Source organism: Diplotaxodon limnothrissa, linkage group LG8, assembly GCF_057381915.1.
Source record: "Diplotaxodon limnothrissa isolate DT_005_m linkage group LG8, D_limnothrissa_male_GT1.1, whole genome shotgun sequence".
NCBI lineage: Eukaryota > Metazoa > Chordata > Actinopteri > Cichliformes > Cichlidae > Diplotaxodon > Diplotaxodon limnothrissa.
This window is the reverse complement of record NC_140603.1, coordinates 19,539,965-19,553,023: the sequence shown is the minus strand read 5'-3', so window position 1 is coordinate 19,553,023 and position 13,059 is coordinate 19,539,965. Positions and strand designations below refer to the sequence as shown.

Genomic DNA, 13,059 nt, shown 5'->3' with positions numbered 1-13,059 from the left:
TGCATAGTAGAAAAACTTAGATAACTTGTCCCTTTCCACCCCGTGACATGTTACTAGAAAGCTACAGAGGCTGCAAAGGTTGAATTTCATATCACCACCACAGCACTTGGTTTAATTGATTTGGTTATCCTACAGAGAAAGAGGAACTTGAAGATATTTGTAGCTTATTTTAGGTTTTAGAAATGTGCTAGATAGGATGTAGAAGTATAGTAGAGACACTGACACTGCCCTGGATGTAATATAGGCCTAAACGTGACATAAACTTAGGAGTAAACTTGTAAGAGACCCTCCCCACCTTGAGCTGTGAAAACAGGACAAAGAGAAGCTAAAGCTGAGTGGAAATTCCCCAGGGGATACCTGGGTGGGGACCTAAATGTTTGTAACTGGATAACTTTGGCTTGAAAGGGAGATGGACTTTTATGACCCACAGGAAGTCACGTACACACAGGTACATAAACATATATACACATGCACTTACACACAGGTACGCAGGCACTCGCGTGCTCGCACGCACACAAACATACAAACACAGTGTTTAGTTTTATGGCACATCGTATAGAATGGGGGTCACTTCTATAAAACTGTGTGTAACAGACAACGAAGTTGAGATCTGCAGAGTAATTCTGGGGTTCCTGTACATCTCCCTTTCCATAAGCTGTATTAATAAGTGTGGATGAATAAAAGTGTTGTGAATTGACTACTGAGTCCCGGTGTTGTCTCTGGAGGCCTGAGGAATCCAAGAACCAGGGTGAAACTGTTCAGAGGTAACAACCTGCAACCTCTGAGGCTTTTTAAGAACACATTTGCTTGTTCTAATTGATGTGTGGTTTTCTGTGTAATGATGTCATCTTGTTTTCTTTGTTGTCCTGAGGTTTTAATCCTGTTTGATGTTTATTACGAGGTTTGGAGCAGTAGCTTCTAACTGCAATTTAACACTTCATTATAGAATTATTAAAATAAATTGTTGCATTGTTTCCCAGATATCTGGTGAACTTGGGTGTTTACACAAAAGCTGAATTCTTTACAAAGGACCTGTTACAAAGAATTAGAGAATTGCAAATTGTCTCTGTTTATTGCAAGAAATCAAATCAAACAAAATATTGTAACTGTTCTAAATAGAAGCAGCTTTCACCCTTTACTCTATAGTAAATGGCTTTTTGTTATTCTTAAAAATAATTATACTTCTTTATTGAACACCACCATAAGAAGTCACACACAATTTCTGGTGATGTCAATAAGAAATATAACTGCATCTTTAAATGTTCCATAATTATGATGAACCACATTTTTGGTACAGTGACCACAAATCAAAATGAGACCCAAACAGTTTCAGTCCACTGTTTGGCTTCTTCAGAGGGTAAAGGCCCCAAACCAAAAATTGCAGTCTCTTTGCAGGTGATCCCACCTCTTGTTGATAGAAATCAGCTGCAGCAGCACCAGTGGGCAGAAGAACCTCAGGAATTTTTACAGGCACCCCCTTTAGTCAGTTCATTTGGTATTCCATTTCCTGCAGGACACGAACGATTGTTTAAAGGGGTTACAACTGCATGAGTTAAAATTTACTTACAATTTACTAAATCTAAAACAAATTTCACTGGTGGTTTTGTTTTATTCACCAAAAATAAGATAACATGCCAAAGACCACCGTGTAAAAAAAACTGTAGAAATCACGTCCTGACTAGTTAATCTTTGAGTATTTGCTACCTCGCTTTCGATGGTCTCATCAATAAAATATGAATCATAGAAAAGACATGATAGATGAAATAATATGATATTAAGAACAAAATGTATTGTCCCTTGATAATCCTATTTAATCTGATCAGCATTTAGCATTTGTCAAGGAAGTTGCTGATGAATGTAAACCTTGAGTAAAAGGACCTCTAGTGGTCAATCCCTGTACAGGTAAACGCTGCATTTGTGTTAATGACCAGTAAGAGCTTTAAATTTGTTTTTAAAACCAGAGCGACCCATAAAAATAGATCCAAGACTTAAAAATAAAGTATAAAATAAACTAATCAGGAAAAAAAGGAGAAGACTAAAACACTGGCTTCCAATCACCAATATTACTTAAGTGCGCACAGTGCCACGGCCACTCAGCACAGTCACATTTGAAACAACAATAATCTGTTAAAAGCTACATAAATTATAACCCACTAAGTTTTAGCACTTACCCTGGTATAGAAAATGAAACAAACACACACCATTATTTATTGATTTATTTTTTTTATTAAGTAATGTTTTTTCAGTTGAAGCCATTTAAAGTCTATTTAATAATGCTGTGTTAGAACAGGCACTTTAAAGCTCTTTGTACTGTAAGGTTAAAACCCCACAGTATTAGAGAGAAAACCCCAGCAATCAAACGATCCCCTATGAGCAAGCACTAAGGCGACGGTGGGAAGGAAAAACTCCCTTTTAAGAGGAAGAAACCTTCAGCAGAACCAGACTCAGGGAGGGGCAGCCTTCTGCTGTGACTGGCTGGGGGCATAATTGTGATGTAATTTTATGCTAAGGATACTGAATTTCATGTTTGTTTGTTAGAATTAGTGAATTACCATGATGACTATTTTAAGTATGATTATAAGTAAAACTAAAAGTGCAAGTGCACCAATTACTGAAGTCATCCAAGAAATTATATCTAACCATCTTCTGATTGTAGGAATCAGGCCTGAATTAGCTCTATGGGGAAACCTACGCTGAATAATTGCTGAAAAATGATTGAACAATGAGGTAAATGGTGCTCCACAAATATTAAGGATGTGCCTGGTGACAAAAATGACTCCTTGGCCCGCAAGCATAACTGGAGCTGTAATAAGGGAATTAAAACCTGGAAGATTTCTGTGAAGTCTGGAAACAGCAGAGTCTCCGTCCTCTCTTTGAAGAGTTCCTTGGACAATATTTGGTTCATTCTCTTTAGATCTGTTATCTGAAGCTGCAGGGAGACCAACATTGAATAAATCAATGCTGTAACTCTCACTGGTGGGAGAATCTTCATGTCCAAAGTTGTTTATAGAAACAGTGGTTTTAGGAACCTTAGCTGTTTCAGAGGTCTCACTAGTGGGTGTGGTAACTGAGGTAAATGGTGCTCGACCAATATTAAGCAGGTGCCTAGAGATAAAAGCTTCTCTAAGGCCCACAGGCACATCTGGAACTCTACAAGAGGAATAGAGATTTGGAATATTTGAGGTAAATGGTGCTCGACCAATATTAAGGAGGTGCCTAGAGATAAAATCTTCTCTAAGGCCCACAGGCACAACTGGAACTCTACAAGAGGAATAGAGATTTGGAATAATTGAGGTAAATGGTCTTCGACCAATATTAAGGAGGTGCCTAGAGATAAAATCAGTGTCTGAAGAATTTGTATGACTGAAGACTGAGCGCCACATATTTGCAGACGACTATCGATTCAGCGTTAAAACACTAGGTGCAGTAAAGTAGAGTGCCTTACCTTGGGGGTATTTATGAGCTCGCGTTCTAAGATGAGTATTTATGAGCTCGCGTTGTAATGTGATGTCAAGGCACACGTGCCGTGACGTCACAGTACACTTACTCTTTGAAATTCATTCGGTCACAAAACGTTTTGAACCTCCACCTCCCTGAACGTTAGTATCAACCATTAAGCTAACCTTAATATTAACCTGCTGTTATCGAGGAATTGCGACCCAGACAGGAAAAAACCCGGGGTGCATCCGCCCTTCGGATACGGCCCTGCTGTCTCACCGGCGGGCACCAGTGGGCCTGCGACGATTAACAAACAACACACTCTCCTTTTGTTATTATTTACTTTTTGTTTTCAAGTTTTACGGCTTGCTCTCACATAGAAAGCTCCTGACTGAACAGCAGCGCTTGTCTAAAGAACAATGCTGTTAACGTGGAGTGAAATTATACTGGTCGAAGGTATTAAAGGTAACTTCTTGGTGTTTTTATTTACAAATGTTAGATTGTGGGAAGCCGAGTTAGCTTAAAGCACATTGACTATTAGGATATTAGCTAAATAAATAACGGTGGCTTGTATTTTTTGTATATATTTATATGGTGCTGTAACCAGTGAGTGTGCCAAAGCACTCACAGGCGGCGGTCCTAACGCAGCAGTTGCCCCCAGCTGCTGTCAGAGCAGGAGATGTTTACACCTACGCGTCCAAACTGCAAATTAATTGCGCATGAGCGAAGCCGCTGCTCCTGCACTGACTATAACGCAGGTCGGGAGAAGCGGTAGTTGTACATTGCTTTGTTTAAAATAAATCAATGCACTAAAATACACCATTCCAATCATCTGTTCAACCTGAGCCTGTCGCTGGGGAAAGTTCCACAGCTGTGGAAGACCTCCTGTGTGGTACTGGTACCAAAGACCTCCCATCCCAAGGACCTCAGCAGCTTCAGGTAGGTAGCCCTGACATCACATCTGATGAAGACCCTCCAGAGGCTGCTTCTAAGCCATCTGCACCCCCTGGTGAGGTCTTCATTGGATCCGCTGCAGTTTGCTTACCAGCCTGGCATTGGGGTGGAGGACGCCATCATCTACCTCCTGCACCGAGCTCTGACTTACCTGGAGAAGTCACTCCTCTACTCCCTCGACTGCAGACGGTTCCAACACCATCATTAAGTTTGCAGATGACACCACGGTGATTGGCCTCATCAGTGACAACGATGAGGCCGCCTACAGGGAGGAGGTGGATCGTCTGGCTGAGTGGTGCGACAGAAACAACCTGCTGCTTAACACCGAGAAGACCAAGGAGCTCATCGTGGACTACAGCAGGAATGCTGACCCACATCCACATTAAGGGGACAGCTTGGAGCGTGTGAGCAGCTTCAAGTTCCTGGGAGTCCACATCTCCGAGGATCTCACCTGGACGACCAACTGCTCAAAGCTGGTCAAGAAGGCTCACCAGTGCCTCTTCTTCTTGAGGACTCTGAGGAAGAACCACCTGTCATCAGACATCCTGGTGAACTTCTATCGAGCATCCTGACCAACTGTATAACAGTCTGGTACGGGAACTGCTCTGCCTCGGACCGGAAGGCGTTGCAGACATCGCCGGAGCACCACTTCCTGCACTACAGCACCCCCGACACTAACTAAACCAGATTTCAAGTTCATAACGTATCAAAGCAGTTGCCATTTGGTGGCAACTCCTTTATTGAAGGAAGAAGGGACATGTCAGTCTTATGTTTAATGAGCAAGTAATGTCAGGAGTGGGATTTGAACCCACGCCTCCAGGAGAGACTGCGACCTGAACGCAGCGCCTTAGACCGCTCGGCCATCCTGACACATTTGCACCTGTTGATACAGAATCCACATGACAGGCTAGAAGATCAAGACACCTTTACAACTGATCAGATTGGCAGACTATTACACCTCTTCTTTACCAACACATATTCAGCTGAGATTCAAGAAGTCACTTTGATGAGTGGTGAGACTTTTCTTCAACTATCTGATAAATGAACGTGACCAAGTTGCAGTACAGAAAGGAACTGACTTCTACTTCACATCTAAAGCACATTTGTGAGATTTGAGGTTTAGAGCTATGTATTTTTGCAGGCTGAGATCCAGTTGGTGAAGGAACTTGTAATGGATGTCTGTGAAGGTTCTGTCATCCAGGTCATTGTAGTCTAAGGAGCTTGGAAACTTCTTTAAACTTCTTTAAGTTGCTTGAAGACGTTTCACCTCTCATCCGAGAAATTTCTTCAGTTCTAGGGTCAAATGGTGGAGTGTCTCAGATTTAAGGCCTGTGGGAGTGTCTGCCCAAGAGGGACTATGGACCCTCTAATGATCCTCTCCCTAATGACACGAGCCAAAGTGTGAAAACGGGTGTAGGTCACAAGCAACCAAGGATTCGGGTGAGCTCATTGTGAAACCTAGCCCCAACCTATCATGTGATTTCCTGAGGTCAAATGGCCCAAGATGTGAGTGGGCGTTACGGCTTCTGGGAAGGTATCTCAACACTGGATTATAGATGTCAGACAGTTGGTGCCCTATGTCACCACCTCTGTTCAAAGATGGTCATTCACAGTGGACATAGATGTAACGGAGCAGTCTGTATCTGCAGTGAATTTGGCTGTGTGGAACAATTGATTTTGCAAAACATTCGGACTCCGGTAGACGCATGAGAGAGAGGTACTTGAGGTCAGTATCTTGCACAAGGATATTTGGCATGTAGATTAAAGCATCCCATCACCAACCTGGTAGGTGACCTGCACTACAGCACCCCCGACACTAACTAAATCAGATTTCAAGTTCATAACTTATCAAACGAGTTGCCATTTAGTGGCAACTCCTTTATTGACAGAAGACATGACATATCATGTCAATCTTACGGTTAATGAGCAAAGAATGTCAGGAGTGGGATTTGAACCCACGCCTCTAGGAGAGACTGCGACCTGAACGCAGCGCCTTAGACCGCTCGGCCATCCTGACACATTTGCACTTGTTGATACAGAATCCACATGACAGGCTAGCAGATCAAGACACCTTTACAACTGATCAGATTGGCAGACTATTACACCTCTTCTTTACCAACACATATTCAGCTGAGATTCAAGAAGTCACTTTGATGAGTGGTGAGACTTTTCTTCAACTATCTGATAAATGAACGTGACCAAGTTGCAGTACAGAAAGGAACTGACTTTACTTCACATCTAAAGCACATTTGTGAGATTTGAGGTTTAGAGCTATGTATTTTTGCAGGCTGAGATCCAGTTGGTGAAGGAACTTGTAATGGATGTCTGTGAAGGTTCTGTCATCCAGGTCATTGTAGTCTAAGGAGCTTGGAAACTTCTTTAAACTTCTTTAAGTTGCTTGAAGACGTTTCACCTCTCATCCGAGAAATTTCTTCAGTTCTAGGGTCAAATGGTGGAGTGTCTCAGATTTAAGGCCTGTGGGAGTGTCTGCCCAAGAGGGACTATGGACCCTCTAATGATCCTCTCCCTAATGACACGAGCCAAAGTGTGAAAACGGGTGTAGGTCACAAGCAACCAAGGATTCGGGTGAGCTCATTGTGAAACCTAGCCCCAACCTATCATGTGATTTCCTGAGGTCAAATGGCCCAAGATGTGAGTGGGCGTTACGGCTTCTGGGAAGGTATCTCAACACTGGATTATAGATGTCAGACAGTTGGTGCCCTATGTCACCACCTCTGTTCAAAGATGGTCATTCACAGTGGACATAGATGTAACGGAGCAGTCTGTATCTGCAGTGAATTTGGCTGTGTGGAACAATTGATTTTGCAAAACATTCGGACTCCGGTAGACGCATGAGAGAGAGGTACTTGAGGTCAGTATCTTGCACAAGGATATTTGGCATGTAGATTAAAGCATCCCATCACCAACCTGGTAGGTGACCTGCACTACAGAACCCCCGACACTAACTAAATCAGATTTCAAGTTCATAACTTATCAAAGCAGTTGCCATTTGGTGGCAACTCCTTTATTGACAGAAGACATGACATATCATGTCAATCTTACGGTTAATGAGCAAAGAATGTCAGGAGTGGGATTTGAACCCACGCCTCCAGGAGAGACTGCGACCTGAACGCAGCGCCTTAGACCGCTCGGCCATCCTGACACATTTGCACTTGTTGATACAGAATCCACATGACAGGCTAGCAGATCAAGACACCGTTACAACTGATCAGATTGGCAGACTATTACACCTCTTCTTTACCAACACATATTCAGCTGAGATTCAAGAAGTCACTTTGATGAGTGGTGAGACTTTTCTTCAACTATCTGATAAATGAACGTGACCAAGTTGCAGTACAGAAAGGAACTGACTTCTACTTCACATCTAAAGCACATTTGTGAGATTTGAGGTTTAGAGCTATGTATTTTTGCAGGCTGAGATCCAGTTGGTGAAGGAACTTGTAATGGATGTCTGTGAAGGTTCTGTCATCCAGGTCATTGTAGTCTAAGGAGCTTGGAAACTTCTTTAAACTTCTTTAAGTTGCTTGAAGACGTTTCACCTCTCATCCGAGAAATTTCTTCAGTTCTAGGGTCAAATGGTGGAGTGTCTCAGATTTAAGGCCTGTGGGAGTGTCTGCCCAAGAGGGACTATGGACCCTCTAATGATCCTCTCCCTAATGACACGAGCCAAAGTGTGAAAACGGGTGTAGGTCACAAGCAACCAAGGATTCGGGTGAGCTCATTGTGAAACCTAGCCCCAACCTATCATGTGATTTCCTGAGGTCAAATGGCCCAGGATGTGAGTGGGCGTTAAGGCTTCTGGGAAGGTATCTCAACACTGGATTATAGATGTCAGACAGTTGGTGCCCTATGCCACCACCTCTGTTCAAAGATGGTCATTCACAGTGGACATAGATGTAACGGAGCAGTCTGTATCTGCAGTGAATTTGGCTGTGTGGAAAAATTGATTTTGCAAAACATTCGGACTCCGGTAGACGCATGAGAGAGAGGTACTTGAGGTCAGTATCTTGCACAAGGATATTTGGCATGTAGATTAAAGAATCCCATCACCAACCTGGTAGGTGACCTGCACTACAGCACCCCCGACACTAACTAAATCAGATTTCAAGTTCATAACTTATCAAAGCAGTTGCCATTTGGTGGCAACTCCTTTATTGACAGAAGACATGACATATCATGTCAATCTTACGGTTAATGAGCAAAGAATGTCAGGAGTGGGATTTGAACCCACGCCTCTAGGAGAGACTGCGACCTGAACGCAGCGCCTTAGACCGCTCGGCCATCCTGACACATTTGCACTTGTTGATACAGAATCCACATGACAGGCTAGCAGATCAAGACACCTTTACAACTGATCAGATTGGCAGACTATTACACCTCTTCTTTACCAACACATATTCAGCTGAGATTCAAGAAGTCACTTTGATGAGTGGTGAGACTTTTCTTCAACTATCTGATAAATGAACGTGACCAAGTTGCAGTACAGAAAGGAACTGACTTCTACTTCACATCTAAAGCACATTTGTGAGATTTGAGGTTTAGAGCTATGTATTTTTGCAGGCTGAGATCCAGTTGGTGAAGGAACTTGTAATGGATGTCTGTGAAGGTTCTGTCATCCAGGTCATTGTAGTCTAAGGAGCTTGGAAACTTCTTTAAACTTCTTTAAGTTGCTTGAAGACGTTTCACCTCTCATCCGAGAAATTTCTTCAGTTCTAGGGTCAAATGGTGGAGTGTCTCAGATTTAAGGCCTGTGGGAGTGTCTGCCCAAGAGGGACTATGGACCCTCTAATGATCCTCTCCCTAATGACACGAGCCAAAGTGTGAAAACGGGTGTAGGTCACAAGCAACCAAGGATTCGGGTGAGCTCATTGTGAAACCTAGCCCCAACCTATCATGTGATTTCCTGAGGTCAAATGGCCCAAGATGTGAGTGGGCGTTACGGCTTCTGGGAAGGTATCTCAACACTGGATTATAGATGTCAGACAGTTGGTGCCCTATGTCACCACCTCTGTTCAAAGATGGTCATTCACAGTGGACATAGATGTAACGGAGCAGTCTGTATCTGCAGTGAATTTGGCTGTGTGGAACAATTGATTTTGCAAAACATTCGGACTCCGGTAGACGCATGAGAGAGAGGTACTTGAGGTCAGTATCTTGCACAAGGATATTTGGCATGTAGATTAAAGCATCCCATCACCAACCTGGTAGGTGACCTGCACTACAGCACCCCCGACACTAACTAAATCAGATTTCAAGTTCATAACTTATCAAAGCAGTTGCCATTTGGTGGCAACTCCTTTATTGACAGAAGACATGACATATCATGTCAATCTTACGGTTAATGAGCAAAGAATGTCAGGAGTGGGATTTGAACCCACGCCTCTAGGAGAGACTGCAACCTGAACGCAGCGCCTTAGACCGCTCGGCCATCCTGACACATTTGCACTTGTTGATACAGAATCCACATGACAGGCTAGCAGATCAAGACACCTTTACAACTGATCAGATTGGCAGACTATTACACCTCTTCTTTACCAACACATATTCAGCTGAGATTCAAGAAGTCACTTTGATGAGTGGTGAGACTTTTCTTCAACTATCTGATAAATGAACGTGACCAAGTTGCAGTACAGAAAGGAACTGACTTTACTTCACATCTAAAGCACATTTGTGAGATTTGAGGTTTAGAGCTATGTATTTTTGCAGGCTGAGATCCAGTTGGTGAAGGAACTTGTAATGGATGTCTGTGAAGGTTCTGTCATCCAGGTCATTGTAGTCTAAGGAGCTTGGAAACTTCTTTAAACTTCTTTAAGTTGCTTGAAGACGTTTCACCTCTCATCCGAGAAATTTCTTCAGTTCTAGGGTCAAATGGTGGAGTGTCTCAGATTTAAGGCCTGTGGGAGTGTCTGCCCAAGAGGGACTATGGACCCTCTAATGATCCTCTCCCTAATGACACGAGCCAAAGTGTGAAAACGGGTGTAGGTCACAAGCAACCAAGGATTCGGGTGAGCTCATTGTGAAACCTAGCCCCAACCTATCATGTGATTTCCTGAGGTCAAATGGCCCAGGATGTGAGTGGGCGTTAAGGCTTCTGGGAAGGTATCTCAACACTGGATTATAGATGTCAGACAGTTGGTGCCCTATGCCACCACCTCTGTTCAAAGATGGTCATTCACAGTGGACATAGATGTAACGGAGCAGTCTGTATCTGCAGTGAATTTGGCTGTGTGGAAAAATTGATTTTGCAAAACATTCGGACTCCGGTAGACGCATGAGAGAGAGGTACTTGAGGTCAGTATCTTGCACAAGGATATTTGGCATGTAGATTAAAGCATCCCATCACCAACCTGGTAGGTGACCTGCACTACAGCACCCCCGACACTAACTAAATCAGATTTCAAGTTCATAACTTATCAAAGCAGTTGCCATTTGGTGGCAACTCCTTTATTGACAGAAGACATGACATATCATGTCAATCTTACGGTTAATGAGCAAAGAATGTCAGGAGTGGGATTTGAACCCACGCCTCTAGAAGAGACTGCGACCTGAACGCAGCGCCTTAGACCGCTCGGCCATCCTGACACATTTGCACTTGTTGATACAGAATCCACATGACAGGCTAGCAGATCAAGACACCTTTACAACTGATCAGATTGGCAGACTATTACACCTCTTCTTTACCAACACATATTCAGCTGAGATTCAAGAAGTCACTTTGATGAGTGGTGAGACTTTTCTTCAACTATCTGATAAATGAACGTGACCAAGTTGCAGTACAGAAAGGAACTGACTTCTACTTCACATCTAAAGCACATTTGTGAGATTTGAGGTTTAGAGCTATGTATTTTTGCAGGCTGAGATCCAGTTGGTGAAGGAACTTGTAATGGATGTCTGTGAAGGTTCTGTCATCCAGGTCATTGTAGTCTAAGGAGCTTGGAAACTTCTTTAAACTTCTTTAAGTTGCTTGAAGACGTTTCACCTCTCATCCGAGAAATTTCTTCAGTTCTAGGGTCAAATGGTGGAGTGTCCCAGATTTAAGGCCTGTGGGAGTGTCTGCCCAAGAGGGACTATGGACCCTCTAATGATCCTCTCCCTAATGACACGAGCCAAAGTGTGAAAACGGGTGTAGGTCACAAGCAACCAAGGATTCGGGTGAGCTCATTGTGAAACCTAGCCCCAACCTATCATGTGATTTCCTGAGGTCAAATGGCCCAGGATGTGAGTGGGCGTTAAGGCTTCTGGGAAGGTATCTCAACACTGGATTATAGACGTCACACAGTTGGTGCCCTATGTCACCACCTCTGTTCAAAGATGGTCATTCACAGTGGACATAGATGTAACGGAGCAGTCTGTATCTGCAGTGAATTTGGCTGTGTGGAACAATTGATTTTGCAAAACGTTCGGACTCCGGTAGACGCATGAGAGAGAGGTACTTGAGGTCAGTATCTTGCACAAGGATATTTGGCATGTAGATTAAAGCATCCCATCACCAACCTGGTAGGTGACCTGCACTACAGAACCCCCGACACTAACTAAATCAGATTTCAAGTTCATAACTTATCAAAGCAGTTGCCATTTGGTGGCAACTCCTTTATTGACAGAAGACATGACATGTCAATCTTACGGTTAATGAGCAAAGAATGTCAGGAGTGGGATTTGAACCCACGCCTCTAGGAGAGACTGCGACCTGAACGCAGCGCCTTAGACCGCTCGGCCATCCTGACACATTTGCACTTGTTGATACAGAATCCACATGACAGGCTAGCAGATCAAGACACCTTTACAACTGAGCAGATTGGCAGACTATTACACCTCTTCTTTACCAACACATATTCAGCTGAGATTCAAGAAGTCACTTTGATGAGTGGTGAGACTTTTCTTCAACTATCTGATAAATGAACGTGACCAAGTTGCAGTACAGAAAGGAACTGACTTCTACTTCACATCTAAAGCACATTTGTGAGATTTGAGGTTTAGAGCTATGTATTTTTGCAGGCTGAGATCCAGTTGGTGAAGGAACTTGTAATGGATGTCTGTGAAGGTTCTGTCATCCAGGTCATTGTAGTCTAAGGAGCTTGGAAACTTCTTTAAACTTCTTTAAGTTGCTTGAAGACGTTTCACCTCTCATCCGAGAAATTTCTTCAGTTCTAGGGTCAAATGGTGGAGTGTCTCAGATTTAAGGCCTGTGGGAGTGTCTGCCCAAGAGGGACTATGGACCCTCTAATGATCCTCTCCCTAATGACACGAGCCAAAGTGTGAAAACGGGTGTAGGTCACAAGCAACCAAGGATTCGGGTGAGCTCATTGTGAAACCTAGCCCCAACCTATCATGTGATTTCCTGAGGTCAAATGGCCCAGGATGTGAGTGGGCGTTAAGGCTTCTGGGAAGGTATCTCAACACTGGATTATAGATGTCAGACAGTTGGTGCCCTATGCCACCACCTCTGTTCAAAGATGGTCATTCACAGTGGACATAGATGTAACGGAGCAGTCTGTATCTGCAGTGAATTTGGCTGTGTGGAATGTTGAAAACACGCAGTTCTTTGAATCTTTGGGCTGAAGGAGGGACAATACTCGGTGTATAAATGCTCAATCAACAATCATTTATTTCCATACAATTCAACAGTCAGAGCATTACAACGTCCGG

At 43.3% G+C, this 13,059-nt stretch overlaps 7 non-coding genes across 7 annotated transcripts; all 7 read right to left on the bottom strand.

Annotated features, from left to right (window-relative positions):
- Positions 1-5,179: 5,179 nt before the first annotated feature.
- Positions 5,180-5,262, bottom strand: trnal-cag (transfer RNA leucine (anticodon CAG)). Its single transcript has one exon. It is a non-coding gene; the product is annotated as a tRNA-Leu (tRNA).
- A 1,064-nt stretch (positions 5,263-6,326) lies between these two features.
- trnal-cag (transfer RNA leucine (anticodon CAG)) lies at positions 6,327-6,409 on the bottom strand. Its single transcript has one exon. It is a non-coding gene; the product is annotated as a tRNA-Leu (tRNA).
- Positions 6,410-7,472: 1,063 nt separating this feature from the next.
- On the bottom strand, positions 7,473-7,555 carry trnal-cag (transfer RNA leucine (anticodon CAG)). The gene has a single exon. It is a non-coding gene; the product is annotated as a tRNA-Leu (tRNA).
- A 1,064-nt stretch (positions 7,556-8,619) lies between these two features.
- Positions 8,620-8,702, bottom strand: trnal-cag (transfer RNA leucine (anticodon CAG)). The gene has a single exon. It is a non-coding gene; the product is annotated as a tRNA-Leu (tRNA).
- A 1,064-nt stretch (positions 8,703-9,766) lies between these two features.
- trnal-cag (transfer RNA leucine (anticodon CAG)) lies at positions 9,767-9,849 on the bottom strand. Its single transcript has one exon. It is a non-coding gene; the product is annotated as a tRNA-Leu (tRNA).
- A 1,063-nt stretch (positions 9,850-10,912) lies between these two features.
- Positions 10,913-10,995, bottom strand: trnal-cag (transfer RNA leucine (anticodon CAG)). Its single transcript has one exon. It is a non-coding gene; the product is annotated as a tRNA-Leu (tRNA).
- A 1,059-nt stretch (positions 10,996-12,054) lies between these two features.
- On the bottom strand, positions 12,055-12,137 carry trnal-cag (transfer RNA leucine (anticodon CAG)). Its single transcript has one exon. It is a non-coding gene; the product is annotated as a tRNA-Leu (tRNA).
- Positions 12,138-13,059: the final 922 nt, after the last annotated feature.